Raw genomic sequence first — 19763 nt, 5'->3', positions numbered from 1 at the left:
GCCCATTGTATCTACTACTGTGGGCAGGAATCCCTTAGAAGAAATGGAGTAGCCATCACAGTCAACAAAAGAGTCCAAAATGTGGTACTTGGATGCAATCTCAAAAATGACAGAATGATCTCTGTTCGTTTCCAAGGCAAACCATTCAATATCACAGTAATCCAAGTCTATGCTCCAACCAGTAATGCTGAAGAAGCTAAAGTTGAACGGTTCTATGAAGACCTACAAGACCTTTTAGAACTAACACCCAAAAAAGATGTCCTTTTCAATATAGGGGACTGGAATGCAAAAGTAGGAAGTGAAGAGATACCTGGAATAACAGGCAAATTTGACCTTGGAGTACAAAATGAAGCAGGGCAAAGGTTAACTTAGTTTGGCCAAGAGAACTGACTGGTCATAGCAAACACCCTCTTCCAACAACACAAGAGAAGACTCTACACGTGGACATCACCAGATGGTCAACACCGAAATCAGATTGATTATATCCTTTGTAGCCAAAGATGGAGAAATTCTATACAAGACCAGGACCTGACTGTGGCTCAGATCATGAGCTCCTTATTGCCAAATTCAGACTTAAAATTAAGAAAGTGGGGAAAATCACCAGACCATCCAGATATGACCTAAGTCAAATCCCTTATGATTATACAGTGGAATTAACAAATAGATTTAAGGGATTAGATCTGATAGACAGAGCGCCTGATGAACTATGGATGGAGGTTCATGACATGGTACAGGAGGCAGGGATCAAGACCATCCCCAAGAAAAAGAAATGCAAAAAGGCAACGTGGTTGTCTGAGGAGGCTTTACATATAGCTGAGAAAAGAAGAGAAGCTAAAGGCAAAGGAGAAAAGGAAAGATATACCAATTTGAATGCAGAGTTCCAAGGAGATATAAGAAAACCTTCCTCAGTTATCAATGCAAAGAAATAAAGGAAAACAATAGAATGGGAAAAACTAGAGATTTCTGCAAGAAAATTAGAGATACCAAGGGAACATTTCATGCAAAGATGGGCACATTAAAGGCAAGAAGTTGTATGGATCTAACAGAAGCAAAAGATATTAAGAAAAGGTGACAAGAAAAGACAAAACTGTACAAAAAACATTTTCATGACCCAGATAACCACAATCTAGGTTATGATCTCACAATCTAGTGTGATCACTCACCTAAAGCCAGACATCCTGAAATGCAATGTCAAGTGGACCTTAAGAAGCATCACTATGAATAAAGCAAGTGAAGGTGATGGAATTCCAGTTGAGCTATTTCAAATCCTAAAAGATGATGCTGTGAAAGTGCTTACTCAATATGTCAGCAAATTTGGAAAACTCAGCAGTGGCCAAAGGACTGGAAAAGGTCAGTTTTCATTGCCATCCAGAAGAAAGGCAATGCCAAAGAATGCTCAAACTACCACACAATTACACTCATCTCACACGCTACCAAAGTAATGCTCAAAACTCTCCAAGTCAGGCTACGTGAACCATGAATTTCCAGATGTTCAGGCCGGATTTAGAGAAGGCAGAGGAACCAGAGATCAAACTGCAAACATCTGTTGGCTCATAGAAAGAGCTAGAGAATTCCAGAAAAACAACTACTTCTGCTTTATTGACTATACCAAAGCCTTTGACTGTGTGGATCACAACAAACTGAGGAAAATTCTTTAAGAGTTGGGAATACCAGACCCCCTTATCTGCCTCCTGAGAAATCTGTATGCAGGTCAAGAAGCAACAGTTAGAACTGGACATGGAACAACAGACTGGTTCCAAATCAGGAAATTAGTATGTCATGGCTGTATATTGTCACCCTGCTTATTTAACTTATATGCAGAGTACATCATGAGAAACGCTGGGCTGGAAGAAGGACAAGCTGGAATCAAGATTGCTGGAGAAATACCAATCACCTCAGATATGCAGATGACACCACCCTTATGGCAGAAAGCTAAGAGGAACTAAACAGCCTATTAATGAAAATGAAAGAGGAGAGTTAAAAAGTTGGCTAAAAACTCAACATTCAGAAAACTAATATCATGGCATCTGGCCCCATCACTTCATAGCAGATAGATGGGGAAACAATGGAAACATTGAGAGAAGTTAGTTTTGGGGGCTCCAAAATGACTGCAGATGGTAACTGCAGCCATGAAATTAAATGATGCTTGCTGCTTGGAAGAGAGCCATGAGCAACCTATCATTTCAGTTCACTTCAGTTCAGTCACTCAGTTGTGTCCAACTCTTTGCAACCCCGTGAATCGCAGCATGCCAGGCCTCCCTGTCCATCACCAACTCCCGGAGTTTACTCAAACTCATGTCCATCGAGTTGGTGATGCCATCCAGCCATCTCATCCTCTGTCGTCCCCTTCTCCTCCTGCCCCCAATCCCTCCCAGCATCAGAGTCTTTTCCAGTGAGTCAACTCTTCGCATGAGGTGGCTAAAGTACTGGAGTTTCAGCTTTAGCATCAGTCCTTCCAAAGAACACCCAGGACTGATCTCCTTTAGAATGGACTAGTTGGATCTCTTTGCAGTCCAAGGGACTCTCATAAGTCTTCTCCAACACCACAGTTCAAAAGCATCAATTCTTCGGCGCTCAGCTTTCTTCACAGTCTAACTCTCACATCCATACATGACTACTGGAAAAACCATAGCCTTGACTAGACGAACCTTTGTTGTCAAAGTAATGTCTCTGCTTTTGAATATGCTATCTAGGTTGGTGATAACTTTCCTTCCAAGGAGTAAGTGTCTTTTAATTTCATGGCTGCAATCACCATCTTCAGTGATTTTGGAGCCCCCCAAAATAAAGTCTAACTGTTTCCACTGTTTCCCCATCTATTTCCCATGAAGTGATGGGCCCGGATGCCATGATCTTAGTTTTCTGAGTGTCGAGCTTTAAGCCAACTTTTTCACTCTCCTCTTTCACTTTCATCAAGAGGCTTTTTAGTTTCTTTTCATTTTCTGCCATAAGGGTGGTGTCATCTGCATATCTGAGGTTGTTGGTATTTCTCCTGGCAATCTTGATTCCAGCTTGTGCTTCTTCCAGCCCAGAGTTTCTCATGATGTACTCTGCATATAAGTTAGATAAGCAGGGTGACAATATACAGCCTTGACGTACTCCTTTCCTATTTGGAACCAGGCTGTTGTTCCATGTCTAGTTCTAACTGTTGCTTCCTGACCTGCACATAGGTTTCTCAGGAGGCAAGTCAGGTGGTCTGGTATTCCCATCTCTTTCAGAATTTTTCACAGTTTATTGTGATCCACACAGTCAAAGGCTTTGGCACAGCCAATAAAGCAGAAATAGATGCTTTTCTGGAACTCTCTTGCTTTTTCGATGATCCAGCGGATGTTGGCAATTTGATCTCTGGTTCCTCTGCCTTTTCTAAATCCAGCTTGAACATCAGGAAGTTCACAGTTCATGTATTGCTGAAGCCTGGCTTGGAGAATTTTGAGCGTTACTTTACTAGTGTGTGAGATGAGTGCAATTGTGCAGTACTTTGAGCACTCTTTGGCATTGCCTTTCTTTGGGATGGGAATGAAATTGACCTTTTCCAGTCCTGTGGCCACTGCTGAGTTTTCCAAATTTGCTGGCATATTGAGTGCAGCACTTTCACAGCATCATCTTTCAGGATTTGAAATAGCTCAACTGGAATTCTGTCACCTCCACTAGCTTTGTTCATAGTGATGCTTTCTAAGGCCCATTTGACTTCACATTTCAGGATGTCTGGCTCTAGGTGAGTGATCACACCATCCTGATTATCTGGGTCGTGAAGATCTTTTTTGTACAGTTCTTCTGTGTATTCTTGCCACCTCTTCTTAGTATCTTCTGCTTCTGTTAGGTCCCTACCATTTCTGCCCTTTATCGAGCCCATCTTTGCATGAAATGTTCCCTTGGTATCTATGATTTTCTTGAAGAGATCTAGTCTTTCCCATTCTATTGTTTTTCTGTATTTCTTTGCATTGATCACTGAAGAAGGCTTTCTTATCTCTGCTTGCTATTCTTTGGAATTCTGCATTCAGATGCTTATATCTTTCCTTTTCTGCTTTGCTTTTCACTTCTCTTCTTTTCACAGCTATTTGTAAGGCCTCCCCACACAGCCATTTTGCTTTTTTGCATTTCTTTTCCATGGGGATGGTCTTGATCCCCATGACCAACCTATACAGTATATTAAAAAGGAGAGACATACTTTGCTGTCAAACGTCTGTCTATTCAAAGCTATGGTTTTTCCAATAGTCACGAATTAATGTAAGAGTTGGACTATAAAAAAAGCTAAGCACTGAAGAATTGATGTTTTTGAACAGTGATGTTGGAGAAGACTCTTGAGACTGCAAGGAGACCCAATCAGTCAATCCTAAAGGAAATCAGTCCTGAATATTCACTGGGGGAAGACGGATGCTGAAGCTGAAACTCCAATACTTTGGCCACCTAATGCATAGAACTGACTCATTGGACAAGACCCTGATTATGGGACAGATTGAAGGTGGGAGGAGAAGTGGGCCACAGAGGATGAGATGGTTGGATGGCATCGCCAAGTCCAGGGACATGAGTTTGAACAAGCTCCGAGAGTTAGGGATGGATAGGGAAGTCTGGCATGCCACAGTCCATAGGATCACAAGGAGTCAGACATGATTAAGGGACTGAACTGAGCTGATAGTTGCTTTACAATGTTGTATTAGTTTCTGCTGTATAGTAGAGTGAATCAGCCATAAGTATACAAATATGCCCTCCCTTTTGGACTTCTTCACCATTCCGGTCACCACAGTGCATTAGGCAGAGTTCCCTGTGCAATGGTGGGACTAGTGGTAAAGAACCTGCCTGCCAATTCAGGAGACTTAAGAGATGTGGGTTCAACCCCAGGGTTGGGAAGATCCCCTGGAGAAGGGCATGGCAACCCATTCCAGTATTCTTGCCTGGAGAATCCCATGAATAGAGAAGTCTGGAAAGCTATAGTTCATAGAGTTGCAGAGTCAGACACAACTGAAGCAACTTAGCACACATGTGCGCGGACTGTAGCCTGCCAGGCTTCTCTGTCCATGGGATTCTCCAGGCAAAAATCCTGGATGGGTTGGATTTCCTTCTCCAGGGGATCTTCCCAACCCAAGGACCAAACCCATGTCTCATTTGTCTTCTGCATTGGCAAGAAGGTTCTTTACCACTTGTGTTACCTGGGAAGCCCATTCTTAATAATAAGAAATAATTATTTTTAATAATAAGATGTATAAGGAATAATGTTTCTTTTTTTTAATGTTCTTAACCAATGTGACAGTTCAGGGAACACAGCATAGTTAAATGTAAATACACACATACTTTGTATTAGTTTCCCAGGGCTGCCATAACAAAAATACCATAGGTGTGTGGCTTAAACAGCAGAACATTATTTTCTTGCAGTTTTGGAAGTTAGAAATCAAAAGATCAAAGTGTTGACTGGTTTGGCTTCTTCTGAGGCTTCTGTCCTTGCCTTGCACGTGGGTGCTTCTTCACTAGTGCTCACATACCCTTTCCTATACATGTGCACATCACTGGTGTTTCTGTGTGTTGTGATGTTTTCCTGTTATGAGGGTCCTAGGCAGACTAGATTACGTTCTAACCTAAAGGCCTCATTTGAACTTAGTTGCTTTTTTTTTTTTTTTTTTTGGGGTTACTGGGGATTAGAGCTTCAATATGAGAATTTTGGGGACACCATCTAGCAATATATATATAATTAAATAAACAAATGAAAGAATAAATTAATAGCTTATATGCCAATGTGCTTAACCTGTGACTGTTACCACAAGTCAGTCCTTAATAATAACTAAAATAAATGGGAACTTGAAAATATGACTGTAACATGGAAATGTGCAAATCTTGCTCTAGTACTCAAAGGTGGGGTGAGGAAAGTTGATTGCGGCAGAGATAGATGGAAGAGGTACAATAGTTTGCATAGTGATATGTTCTGGCTAGTTCCTAATTTCAGAATTTTTCCTCTGCCCCTCTATGCTCTCTTTACTCAAGTCACAGCTAACCTACTCATTCAGATTATAGCCCATATTTTCTTTTGTTTTTATTTTTGTAAATGCATTTCCTTTGTGCTAAACATTCTTTTTTCCTCAATGAGCTAAATTGTATCTCTCTTTCAGGTCTTGGCTTAAATATTTGATTTTTACCTTCCTAGGAAGTATTCACTGGCTGACTCTCCTTTTCACATACAATCTGAATTACATGCCATCATAAATTTTGTCCATAATTGAATTTATCACATTGTATTGTAATTGTCCACACTAGACTCACAACTCTAGAACCTATGTTTTCCCTGTCCACAAAAATTTCCCCATCGTATCATGTATTAAAATAAATAAAACATAGAAGTTATTCAGTAAAGACCTAGTAAACAAAAGAATTACATATAAGAAATATATATATATATGAAAGCAGAGCCATCAGTACTAGGAACCAATAAGGGCTCACTGAGAACAAGCCATGCAGAAGTAACCTCCTTCCCATTTCTCAAGGTGGTACATGATAAGTGGAATGTGAAGAATGATTTCAGCAATATATAAGGCAAAATATCTAATTATCTATAGGTATGCTAAAGGTGTAGAAATACTGGGTAATAGTGCAATTGTCTGAATTCATAACAAGTTTTTAAAAATCTTTGCAGAAAGGAGAAATTAATGGAGTCATAACAATCTAAGGTGAGCCCTTTGGTGACAAGGCACAGTTTCCTTCATTATCTCTGTCCTATTGAATGTTTTTATCAGCAAAGCTCTAATGAGAGTGGAATGGTTAACCTATCAAATAAGTTGAGTATTAATAATGATTTCAGGAGATGTAAAATCTTCTAATTTGAGAAATACAATTGAATTTTAAGGTTTTAATGCAAAGGTTTGAATTTAGTTATTAATATTCTGGGCTCCAAAATCACTACAGATGGTGACTGCAGCCATGAAATTAAAAGACGCTTACTCCTTGGAAGGAAAGTTATGACCAACCTAGATAGCATATTGAAAAGCAGAGACATTACTTTGACAACAAAGGTTCGTCTAGTCAAGGCTATGGTTTTTCCTGTGGTCATGTATGGATGTGAGAGTTGGACTGTGAAGAAGGCTGAGCACCGAAGAATTGATACTTTTGAACTGTGGTGTTGGAGAAGATTCTTGAAAGTCCCTTGGACTGAAAGGAGATCCAACCAGTCCATTCTGAAGGAGATCAGTCCTGGGATTTCTTTGGAAGGAATGATGCTAAAGCTGAAACTCCAGTCCTTTGGCCACCTCACGCGAAGAGTTGACTCACTGGAAAAGACTCCGATGCTGGGAGGGATTGGGGGCAGGAGGAGAAGGGGACGACAGAGGATGAGATGGCTGGATGGCATCACTGACTCGATGGACGTGAGTCTGGGTGAACTCCGGGAGTTGGTGATGGACAGGGAGGCCTGGCGTGCTGCGATTCATGGGGTAGCAAAGAGTCGGACACGAGTGAGTGACTGATCTGATCTGATCTGATAAGCAAAATATGAACAATATCTATTTTTTATTTGCCTGGAAAGTCAACATAAGATAGCAATATAACACAGGTGCACATTTTACTCTAAGGTAGAATTAATTCATTTCATAAGCTATTAATAATAGCCTATGGTTTTTGAATATATTAGTAGTGCTAGGTATTTTATATACATTATATGAGTTAATTTACTTAATAAACCTCAAGTGTAAGTTCTAGAATTTTTTCCTACTTTAGCATTGAGAAAGCTGTGATCTAAAAGTCTAATTTACTCATTCAGACTCACACAGGCAATATGTTGTAGAAAGAATTTTGAACCCATGTCTTCATGTTTCCTAACTTGCTAATTTTAAATTCAGTTGGGGGAACCCCCTGGTGGTCCAGAGGTTAGGGCTCCATGCTTTCCCTGCCAAGGGCCCAGATTCAATCCCTAGTTGGGAAACTAAGATCTGGCAAGCAGCATGGCACATCCCTTCCCAAAAATGCAACTGAATTCACAACTAAAACAGAATACAATTCTGATAGTAAAGTTAACATTCTATTATAAGCATCTTTAATCTTAGCTGGAATTTGGGGTGCTATAACTTGAAGAAGTTTGTTTATATCTTCCTTCACTTCACAATTTATTCCTGAAATACTGAAATATTTTAGCACATTTTGAAACTTCACCTTCATTTTCAAAGCATAGTCTTTCAAAGACAGGGCCCATAGAGGTGGGGAGTGACATTCCAAATTTTGAATGCCGAAAGTGGTGACTGGTTTGCATTTTTTTTTAAAGCAGACAAAGACCCTCATTCTGCTGCCTTTTTGCTGTTGTTCACTTTCATTTTATTTTTATTTTATCTAAAGCAGTTAACCAGCTGCATTCTCATCAAGCCTGGCAGATATAGTCTCATACATGACAACACTTCTAACATATGTTTTTAAGAATAAATCATTCCAGTTTTAAGAATAATGGTTTTAATTGGTTTCAAGATCCAATTGCATAAAATTCGAATAAATATTTTATATTACTTATATATGTTATGATTCATCAATTCTTTAGATTCTAGTATTTCACCAAAGCAGGAAATTTCTCTGATCCAATTTCTTAAGTCCAATAAAACTAAAAACAGCATAAAATTCTGAGTAAAAATAGATATCTGACTAAAGTCAATTCATAATTAAAGCTTTTATCCTATTAATCTACCTTGAAGCTAAAATATATAATGTTCCATTATCTCCAAGTTTTCCCTAATACCCAATTTTTCCTAACCCACTGTAACCGGTAACTATGCACACTGACTGTAAATACTGGGACCACCTCCTTCCTTTCTCTTCTTCCTCTTTTTTGTGGTTCTAGGGTTCCATCCTGAGTGCTTCTAAGGACCCTAGAGAGTTAACTGAAATATTCTTTTATCTAAAATGGATTCATCAGTACTCACCTGGTGTTTTTGAGGTAATTATCATTGAACTAATACATCACTTTAATTGAGTCATTTATTCACTAAATTCACTATCCCAAACACAATCAAAAATCTAGTAAGTAAGCAAAAAATAAAAAAAATGTGCAAAGAAGGCAAAATCATTGCCTTAATATTTTTGCAATCTTCAGACTAATGGCTAAATGTTTTGCTAAAGAGAAATGCAATTTATTATTTCTTGTGAACATATTCACTGTATTTGGATCCTACATTTTTGAAGTTGATTTGAATGATTATCTTTTTAAACTAATATTTCTTAATTGTATATTTATTCCTGTTCAAATTCCCTGTTGGCTCAGCTGGTAAAGAACTTACTTGCCAATGCAGGAAACACAAGAGACTTGGGTTTGATCCCTGGGTCAGGAAGATCCCCTGGAGAAGGAAATGACAACCCACTCCAATATTCTTGCCTGGAAAATTCCATGGACAGAGGAGCCTGGCAGGCTAAAGTCCATGGGGTCACAAAGAATCTGACACGACTGAGTACGCGTGTATGCACACACACAACCAATTTACTGGTAAGTACCCTACAACTCAAACACACAATTTTGCATACTTCAGTTACAACAGCAAAATACTTTGCCTTTACAAATTTATTTTGTTGATTTTAATTAACATTTGCATGACTGTGGTCAAAATATGAGTTGCTAAAATGGCATTTTGGGTGCCAGGGCTTCTAAAATGGGAGTAGATCATGCTATATACCTTAAAATAGAATATAGATTTTTGACTTGTAGGTCAATATAAACCTAGTAAATTTTCACAGTAGCGGAATCTGTTAACTGCTTATGGGAAAATGTCATCCATGCTATTTGCATAGATTGAGAGCATGACATTCTACATTGCCCCCTACAATAGCCACTCATTAAAGCCACTGAATCAACCTGAACTTTAAAATTTTAAACTGTTGTGTTATCTTAAAACAAAAATTCTGTTAATTTGTGAATCTTGTACTTTTAGATTTTACTGATGTTAATCTAATCTATTAATTTCAAAGAGGGATTAAAGGAAATCTGTGACTGGGGTTCAATATGTGTATTTGAAAGCTTTTTCTCTGACAGTAGTGGAGCATTGTCTAGGTTCAGAATACATCATGCTATGAAAGAGAACTTTTGGGATATTTATTTTTATATAAAATCAGTATTCTATATATGTTTTATATTATGAAATTTCTGATGTGGTATCGTGGGACAACTCCCTTGCCTTCAAAAATTTTACAGTAGATGTTTTAAAAGACATAATAAAATATATCTATTTTGGTTTAAAACAACTTTAAATTTATTTCTATCAAGACTTTAAAGCTTTCCAAATAGGGTATAAGAACAGATTTCTCACATCCCATCTTAATTACTACAAAGGCTCTCTAGTTTTTGAAGCAAATTGCAGTTATACTTTAATAGTGTGATTACATAATTTATTGGCATTATTATTAGCTCAATCGTGATTTGTTGTCAACTCTGGAGAAACTCCATGATATTCAATTAATTCAGTTTCTGAGAATTATAAATGTGGGATTTATAAAGATAATGACAATACCTCAAGCCAATAACCAACCAACTGTACCCTGCTATGCTCAGGAATCACCAGAGTCTCTTGGAGTAAGGCAAGGATGTGTTTGTTTATAGTGGGCAGTCATGAATACCTTGCTATGGCTGATTACCACTCTGACTACTAGAAAATGGAAACGTTATACACAACAGCATCTGCTGCGCTGGAGCACGGCAGTGCCCAGATTGCCTATTACGGAATTCCAGAGATTATTTGCCAGCAATAGACTTCATTTTGCCAATGGGTAATTTGCAGTTTGCTGTGTCATCAGAATCTGAACGTGTCACATCTTCTCGTCACAGCCAATCCAATGGCAAAGTGCTACTGAAGCAGCTGTCAAGGATGCAAAAAAAAGAAAAAACTACAGAGAAAGCACAGAGTGACAGCAGATGCTATGCAAATCAGCAGTGGACACAGAATATGCGCTTGCAGAGACAATAACGCACAGACCTGTGTAGTTCCTGACACCGTGTAATGTGGAGACAATGTTGTGCTGCCTCAGATGAAATATCACAGGTGGATAAATCAAACACCCTGTGAAGACTGAGGAAGGGCTTGTAAAGAGAAATGGGAAGTGCTAGATTATCTTCTAAAATACTACCTGTATGCCAGATGGAAATCACCAAACACACTTTTGGTAAGTATTTCAGGAAAAAAAATTAAAATATGTATTCCTACATTTAAGATTTATAATTGTTCATTGTTATAAGAAAGTTCTATGAATTAGCTTATGGCGATGCTATTAAATGCTATTTTAAATACCTTTGTAATTTCTTCATGATTCAGACATAAAATAAAATTTTTATTTCACAAATGAAAAGAAATAAATTTATAAATTTCAGTTCTTTAAAATTTTCCTTAATTTTTCTTACAAAGTATTGAAATGCTATATTTTGAATATTACCCAGCATCATTGAAGAATTAGAAAACTTCTGAATTGGAATAAATTTGAGAAGTTATATTCTTACAAGAATCCACTCCTCATGGAAAGCCCCTTTATAAATTCTTAGTAAATAGTCATTTATTATGTTATTTAAATTATTTGCATATATTTCAGTGGTGGAGATCTTACTTCCTCTTGAGGCTACCCATTATGTTTTGATAACACATATTTCATCAACATCACAAATTAAGCCAACATTTACTATCTTGTGACTAATTTTCTGGTCACAGAGAAACAAAATCTCCACTGTTTCTTCCTTCTCACGCGTTCCCCAGGCTTAGTCACCCAGTTTTATCACAATCAGACCCTTTCCAATGACTGTCCTTGTATGTATTCCCTTTCATTCTAACTTCCACTTCCCAACTCTGTCAGGATCAGTGGAATCGATTCCAGAGTAGCTTCCCTGCTTTTAGTTTACTGGCTCTGCAGTTTTCACTAACATCAGAACCAGCTTACCTCTACAACACTGAGTTCTTCTCCTCGAAAATTCAGTGGACTATGAGAACAAAAATCAAAATTACTTTTAAGATAACAGCAGCTAAATGTCATCACACACATAGATTTCGATGGCCAGGAGGAAGATAAGCTTCTTCCATCAGTCATCAATCAGTACTCTTATCTCTAGGAGGTCAAGGGTCATCCCTTCCTTCCAGGCTAAGAACTGGGAAAGAGATGGTGGAGGAAGCACATCAGTTGTGAGCACTGTGGTGGACCTGAAGGGACACACATCACTGCCACTCAAATTCTATTGTCAAATTTAGTCATGTGGCTCCACTTAGATGCAAATTAAAATTTTTGCAAACAAAATTACAGAGTCTCTGCCTTGGTAGTAGCTTCCTCAGATCAGCCATTCTAAATTATATGTATAATACAGAATGAAACTGCAAATCTTTGGTGAAAAATCAGTGTATATTTTTGTCCCACAACTATTAAAATTCCACAGTAGAGTACCCAAAGCAAGGTCTTCTCAATCTCACATTTCAGCTTCAGCTTCCACCTTGATGTTCACAAGCCTTAGACTCCATTCACCACATTATTTTCTTCCAAAGAGTACTTTTACTGAGACATCCCTATGTCTTTAGGCCTATTCTGTCTTGGGAAACTTTGTCATCCCCCCTTCCACTACTTCTATAAGCCTTTGAAATTCCATTCCAATTCTAGTCTAATCAAGTCTCAGCTCAAATTACGTTCTCTGAAATCTCCCTTACTGTTCCCACTGTAATTAGCCCCTTCCAGATCATTTTCCAGAACTTACTTCTTTATTTTTGGCAGGGCTATTTATAGGCCTACCTCAAACATTTTCTCCATTCTCTTAGAAGTTTTAGCTTTTATTTTATTTTTTTCTGTTGCCTTACTCTGTTGGGCATAGCATAACAGCTGTCACTTACTGACTCCATAATGCTTTGTGTCAGACAGCATTCTAAAATATTTTTTTGTTACCGTAGATTATTTTACACAATCCCCACAAGAGCCCAGTGAGGTAGGGACTAAATTATCCGGATCTTTTAAGAAATAAATTGAGACACAGAATGGCAGTGCACTTGTACATAGTCACACAGTAGTAAGTGGTGAGTTGGGATATGAGTCCAGCCTCACCCCAGAAGGCACATTCTCAATTACTGTGGTATAGTAGATTATTGTTCAAAAATTGTTAAATGTATTTTTGCAATAGTAATTCATTTTTTCTTCATAATATTATTTGAACAATCATACATCATTTTCATTTTTCTTTATAATATTCTCCATTACAACGATTACTCAGCACTTTTTATTTCCAAGGAGAAGCATCCACTGAAACTGTAATTCCTTTAGCTTTCAGTTATGAGATGAGTTGAAATAATTGATACTCTTGCATGTTTTATTACATAGACTATTTGTTCTCAGGTCAAGATAAAATGGCCTTCAAAAGTTAAGGAATTAACAATATAACACCAATTGTGAATTTGATTTACCTAATTCTAAATTCTTTATCTTGTGAAATTATAGTTTCACTCATAATTATTCCTTGAATTTGAAAATAAATTACCTAAGTAATTCTATAGTACTTCATGGTATTTTTTCCTATCTTGATGCTTGCAAGCGAACAATGTAAAAGAGGATAAATTCTGTTTGCTGAGTAAGTAAACAGATGCCAAAAATGCTAGATAGCTCTATTTTTGTGTGCAAAGATATGTTCCTCCAGGTTGACATCAGTAGTCCTTTCCCATTTAGTCATATTTGTTTTTATTTCTCTTCTGCATCTTTGTCTGGTGACTTGTTTTCACATCAATAGCAATTTAGAATGTCCAACTATAAAAACAAACATCTTCCATTTGTGCATGTCTAAGAGAGAGAAAGGGAAAGAGTGTATTCATAATCATGAATTTATGAGCAAGGTAGATCATGACAAGATAAAAATCTAAAATGCAATCAGAATGACTTCCCAGCACTTACTCATCTGCTGTTTCTAGGACTCCAGATCATATTCACTGTTGGAGGAGGTCATCAAGAGGAGGTGACCACTATGGTTGACTAATGAACTCGGTCCTCATGCCCACCCCTGTCCTTGGAATGTACGTTCTCTTCACTGTTCCCATAGGAGGAGTGGCTTAAAGGTCACAGCCTTGAGAACACAAAGACCACCTGAATGGTATACGTGAGTTCACCCAGTTAAGACTGCTATATAAACCTATAAGGTTGCAGAGATCTACTCATGTTGCGGTGACCCAATACAAGCTTCATAAGTAAGTTCTCTTCTTTATTAAACCTACCAGTCTGGAGTGGTCTGCCTCTTTTTTTGGTCTCGCCTTACCTTACATATATGGAGGCCAATTTGTGAATCAATATACATTTGTTTAATGTGGAAATTGATATATATATATATATATATATATATATATATACACACACATATTCTGCTAAGTCAGTTCAGTCATATCCGACTCTGTGAGACCCCATAGACGGCAGCCCAAAAGGCTCCCCTGTCCCTGGGATTCTCTAGGCAAGAACACTGGAGTGGCTTGCACTTTCCTTCTCCAATGCATGAAAGTGAAAAGTGAAAGTGAAGTCACTCAGTCGTATCTGACTCTTCGCGACCCCATGGACTGCAGCCTACCAGGCTCCTCCATCCATGGGATTTTCCAGGCAAGAGTACTGGAGTGGGGTGCCATTGCCTTCTCTCTCTCTCTCTCTCTATATATATATATATATATTTGTATAAATTAATTTGCACAATGTTTTATTTATTTAAACAATTCAAGTCAGAAAACAAACATATATTATACATTGAATTAACAAGCTTATTTCTATTTTAGTTACCAAATATATAGATCAACAGATTAGGAAGGAGCTTCCCTGGAGAATTCCATGGACAGAGAAGCCCAATGGGCTACAGTCTGTAGGGTTGCAAAGAGTCAGACATGACTTTTTTTCCAATACTTTTTTTTACTTTCTCTGGAGATATGCTTATTGTGCAATCTTTCTCGAAGTCATATGCAAAAATTTTGAAGAACATGAAGTGAATCTGAGTATAATAGTCTGTACTGATAGTCTCCACTTAAAAAGTGGAGAAGGAAATGGCAACCCACTCCAGTATTCTTTCCTGGAAAATCCCATGGACAGAGGAACCTGGCAGGCTACCGTCCATGGGGTCACAAGAGTCAGACATGACTTAGCGACTAAACCACCACCACCACTGGTAAAGAATAGATGGAGCTCTTTCAGTTCAGTTCAGTCATTCAGTTGTATCTGACTCTTTGTGACCCCATGGCAGCATGCCAGGCTTCCCTGTCCATCACTAACTCCCGAAGCTTACTCAAACTCATGTCCATTGAGTTAGTGATGCCATCCAACCATCTCATCCTCTGTTGTCCCCTTCTCTTCCTGTCTTCAATTTTTCCCAGCATCAGGGTCTTTTCCAATGAGTCAGTTCTTCGCATCAGGTGGCCAAAGTATTCGAGTTTCAGCTTCAGCATCAGTCCTTCCAATGAATATTCAGGACTGATTTCCTTTAGGATGGACTGGTTGGATCTCCTTGCAGTCCAAGGGACTCTCAAGAGTCTTGTCCAACATCACTTTAAATAATATTTGAAGTATTTAAATGCATCTTTAAAGTAAAGCTCCTTAAATACATCTTATCCCACTATGAGATATATATAGTTGCTTATTTTATTTTACTTTTGGGTTTCTGTGTGTTTGTGTGTGCATGTGTATGTCAGGGGTGAGGGGTTATTTGATATAGTTGAAATGAGGCTTTAAAAATATCTTTGTCCTGTTCTGTCTTAGTATATCATGTATACTCTGAAGTTTGTATTTGTGAATGAAAATTTGAGACAGCTATTTTTATTTTTTTTAAAATTTTATTTTATTCTTAAACTTTACATAATTGTATTAGTTTTGCCAAATATCAAAATGAATCCATCACAGGTATACATGTGCTCCCCATCCTGAACCCTCCTCCCTCCTCCCTCCCCATACCATCCCTCTGGGTCGTCCCAGTGCACTAGCCCCAAGCATCCAGTATCGTGCATTGAACCTGGACTGGCATCTCGTTTCATACATGATATTTTACATGTTTCAATGCCATTCTCCCAAATCTTCCCACCCTCTCCCTCTCCCACAGAGTCCATAAGACTGTTCCATACATCAGTGTCTTTGTGAATGAAAATTTGAGACAGCTATTTTTAAAATGTTCTACAAAGAATGCTTATTTATGTTTTCATTTCTCACTGTATTTTTATGGTATACAGTTTATATGATTGGTTAATTAGCAATAGAGTCAGTGAATATTATTTAACAATTTAGTATGTCCAAGAATGGCATTATGCCAAGCACTGTGGTATATAGAAATGATCTTAGGCAGTACTTGCCCTCAAGATATATGATTAATTTGGGGAAAAAAAGTTTGTTTTTTTTTTTTTTCGTCTGTGCCATGCTACATTTGGGATCTTACTTCTTGAACCAGGGATTGAATCCATGCCCCCTTCAGTATAAGTACAGAATCTTAACCACTGAGCCACCAGGGAAGTCCCCCAAAATAAATGATTTAAAACAAAAATGGGATTGATTCCCAGTTTAAGGCATTACAACTTAAAAATTCCACACCAATTTGTTCTTTATCAGCATGTTTGTTTCCTATCCTATGGAAACAAACTTATAGTTACTGCTAAAGTCTTGGCAAACAAAATTCCTTCACATCAAGGTAAATATATAAATATGAAAAGTTAGAAATTAGAATTGTAACCACAGAAGAAATTGTTATTTCTCAAAAGCTTGGGACTAGAATTCTGTACTTTCAGTGTAGACTTGTTCACAAAGGAGGAATAAATTAAAGATGATCACTTGGGTTCACTTTCACAGTTGAATTTTTAATTGGAATTGTTATTGAAATAATTATAGATTCACAAATGCTTGTGAGAACTATTATAGAGCTATTCCATGTATGTGTACACTTCTCCAGTTCTTCCAGTATTAACATTTTGAAAACCTGTAGTATAAAAACCAGGGTATTGATATTAATGCAATTCAATGACCTTATTCAGATTTTCCCAGATAAGTAATACCTGTGTGTATGTGTGTAGTTCTATGTAATTTTATCACATCTAGGTTTGTGTATCTACCAAGGCAGTCCAGATGCTGAACAATTTCATCATCACAAAGATCCCTTGGATTTCATTTGTATAATCATTTAAATTTCATTGTAAATCCATTTCCCTAGCCCATCCTAGCCTCTAGTGAGCACTAGTCTCCTCCATTTCTAAAATTTAGTCATTACAAAAATATATATACTGAATGAAATAGGGATATAACCTTAATTTGTTTTTTACTCAGCAAATTCCCTGATGTAGATGCATCTGAATTGTAACGTGTATCAATAGTTCATTTCTTCTTATTGATAGGTAGTATTCCACACTGTGTATGCACTAAAATTTGTTTAATCTTTCATCTGTTGAAGGAAATTTGGGCTGATTACAGCTTTGGCTGTGACAAAATATGCTGCTGTAAACATTCATGTACATATTTTTGTGGGTACATGTTTTTATTTCCCTGGGATAGACGCCCAAGGGTGCAATTGTTGGGTCTTTTGATAGCAGTTTTAAACTGTCAAAATTTTTTTCCAGTGTGGAAGTCTTATATTCACATCAACAATGTATGAGTGACCCATTGTTTTATTCATGCTTGCTAGCATTTAGTGTTATAATTGTTTTTAGAAGTCATTTGGACAAGTGTATAGTGATATATCATTGTGCTATTGGTTTACATTTGCCTGATGGCAAATGATGTTGACCATCTTTCCATGTGCTTATTTGACACTTTTATCCTCTTCAGTGAAATGTTTCTTTTTCATACTTTTTGCCCATTTTTCTAATTGGATTATTTCTACTATGAAGTTCTGAGATTTCTTTGCATAATCTAGACACCTCCCCCTCTTTTTTTTGGGCTCAGGTATGTGGAGAAGGAAATGGCAACCCACTCCAGTGTTCTTGCTTGGAGAATCCCAGGGACGGGAGAGCCTGGTGGGCTACCATCTATGGGGTCGCACAGAGTCGGACACGACTGAAGCGACTTAGCAGCAGCAGCAGCAGCAGCAGCAGCATGTGGTGAATTAGCTTCCTGTTGCTGCTATACCAAGTTACCACAAACTTGTTCTGTTATTTAATTTCCTAGTTGTGTCTGACCCTTTGTGACCCCATGGACAGTAGCTGGCCAGGCTCCTCTGTCCATGGGATTTTCCAGGCAAGAATATTGGAATGGGTTGCCATTTCCTACTGCAGGGTATCTTCCTGACCCAAGGATGAACCTGTATCTCCTGCATTGGCATATACTTTTAATAAGTCTAAAAACTTTTTGCCTAGTCTAGCTAATAAATATTTTCTCTTATGTGTTTTTCTAAATGTTTTATAGTTTTACATTTAAGCCCATAATTTATTTTGAATGAATTTCATGTAAGTTTTAAGATTGCATTTGAGATTTACTATTTTACCTATGTATGTATAATTGCTCCAGTATCATTTGTTGAAAGATATATCATGCCATTGTACCATTTAATTGCTTTTGTGCCTTTGTCAAAAATCAGTTAAACATATCTATGTGGTCTTTTTTCTGAATTCATGATTCTGTTCCACTGATAGACGTCTGTCCTTTTGCTAATACTACAAAGTCTTTATTTCTGTAGCTATACTGTGCACCTTAATATTGGATAAAGTGACTCCTCTAACTTTGTTCTTCTTTGGCAGGATTGTTTTAGCTGTTCTAGGGCCTATGTCATTCCACTGTAGATTTTCTGTTTTGAAAATGCTATATTGAGGGTAGCGTTTCGGTTTTTATCCTGCTAAGTGTTCTCTGAGCTTCCTGGATCTCTGGTTTGGTGCCTGACATTAACTTGAAGAAATTCTTCACTATTGTCATTATTGTCTGTCACTTCTTCTCTCTGATATTCCTATTATGCATGTGTTACATCTTTTGTGATTGTCCCACCGTCCTTAGATATTCAAGTCTGTTTTTCCATCTTTGTTCTCTTTACTTTTTGAGGCTTCTATTGATACATCCTCTAGCTGAGAGATTCTGTTCTCATCCATGTCTAGCCCACTAATAAGAGATTAAAAGTCTACTAAGAAATCAAAGACATGTTTATTTCTGTTACAGTGTTTTCAATCTCACTCTTCTTCTGGACCCCTTCTTTAGGATTTCCATCTCACTGCTTACATTGGCGATCTATTCTTTCATGTCCCCTGCCTTATCTGTTAGCCCTTTCAGCATATTAATCATAGTTTACCTTCCCAGTCTGATAATTCCAACATCCCTATCATGTCTTATTCTGATGCTTTTTCTGTCCTTTCAAATTGTGGCTTTTAAATTTTAGTATGCCTAGTACATATTTGTTGATATCCAGACATGTGTTATTGGTTAACGGAACTGCTGCACATAGATTTTTAGGGAGGTGGTGTAAGTTGTCAGGGAATGGGAAGTGTTCTATCGTCTTATGACTAGGCCTTTGTCTCCAAGGGAGCTTATTTGTCCAGAATATGAACTTCACAAGTGTTTTTTTCCTCTATCCCTTTTAATTCTCCTTTAGGTGTTACAGAAAAGGAGTTGGGTATTTCCTTTCCCCTAGATCAGTTTGGTTCTTACAATACCCCAGCAGCCTAGGCTCTGGTTAGCTAGCTTTCCCCAAGAGCAGGTCTTGTTAAGAAAAAGAAATGTTCTAGCATATTTTGAATTTATTTCAAAGCATATTTCATCTTCTCCCTGCTGGAAGCTCAGGAGGATTTCCCCCCTCCTGCAATATTTACTGTGAATACCTGATTGAGCTTCTAGATGAACATGTTATATATATTATGGGGATCTTGTTAAGACTAGGTTCCACTGAATTTTTT

The sequence above is a fragment of the Bos taurus genome, chromosome 6 (assembly GCF_002263795.3).
Source record: "Bos taurus isolate L1 Dominette 01449 registration number 42190680 breed Hereford chromosome 6, ARS-UCD2.0, whole genome shotgun sequence".
In the NCBI taxonomy this organism is placed as follows: Eukaryota; Metazoa; Chordata; class Mammalia; order Artiodactyla; family Bovidae; genus Bos; species Bos taurus.
Note: the sequence above shows the minus strand (reverse complement) of the source record.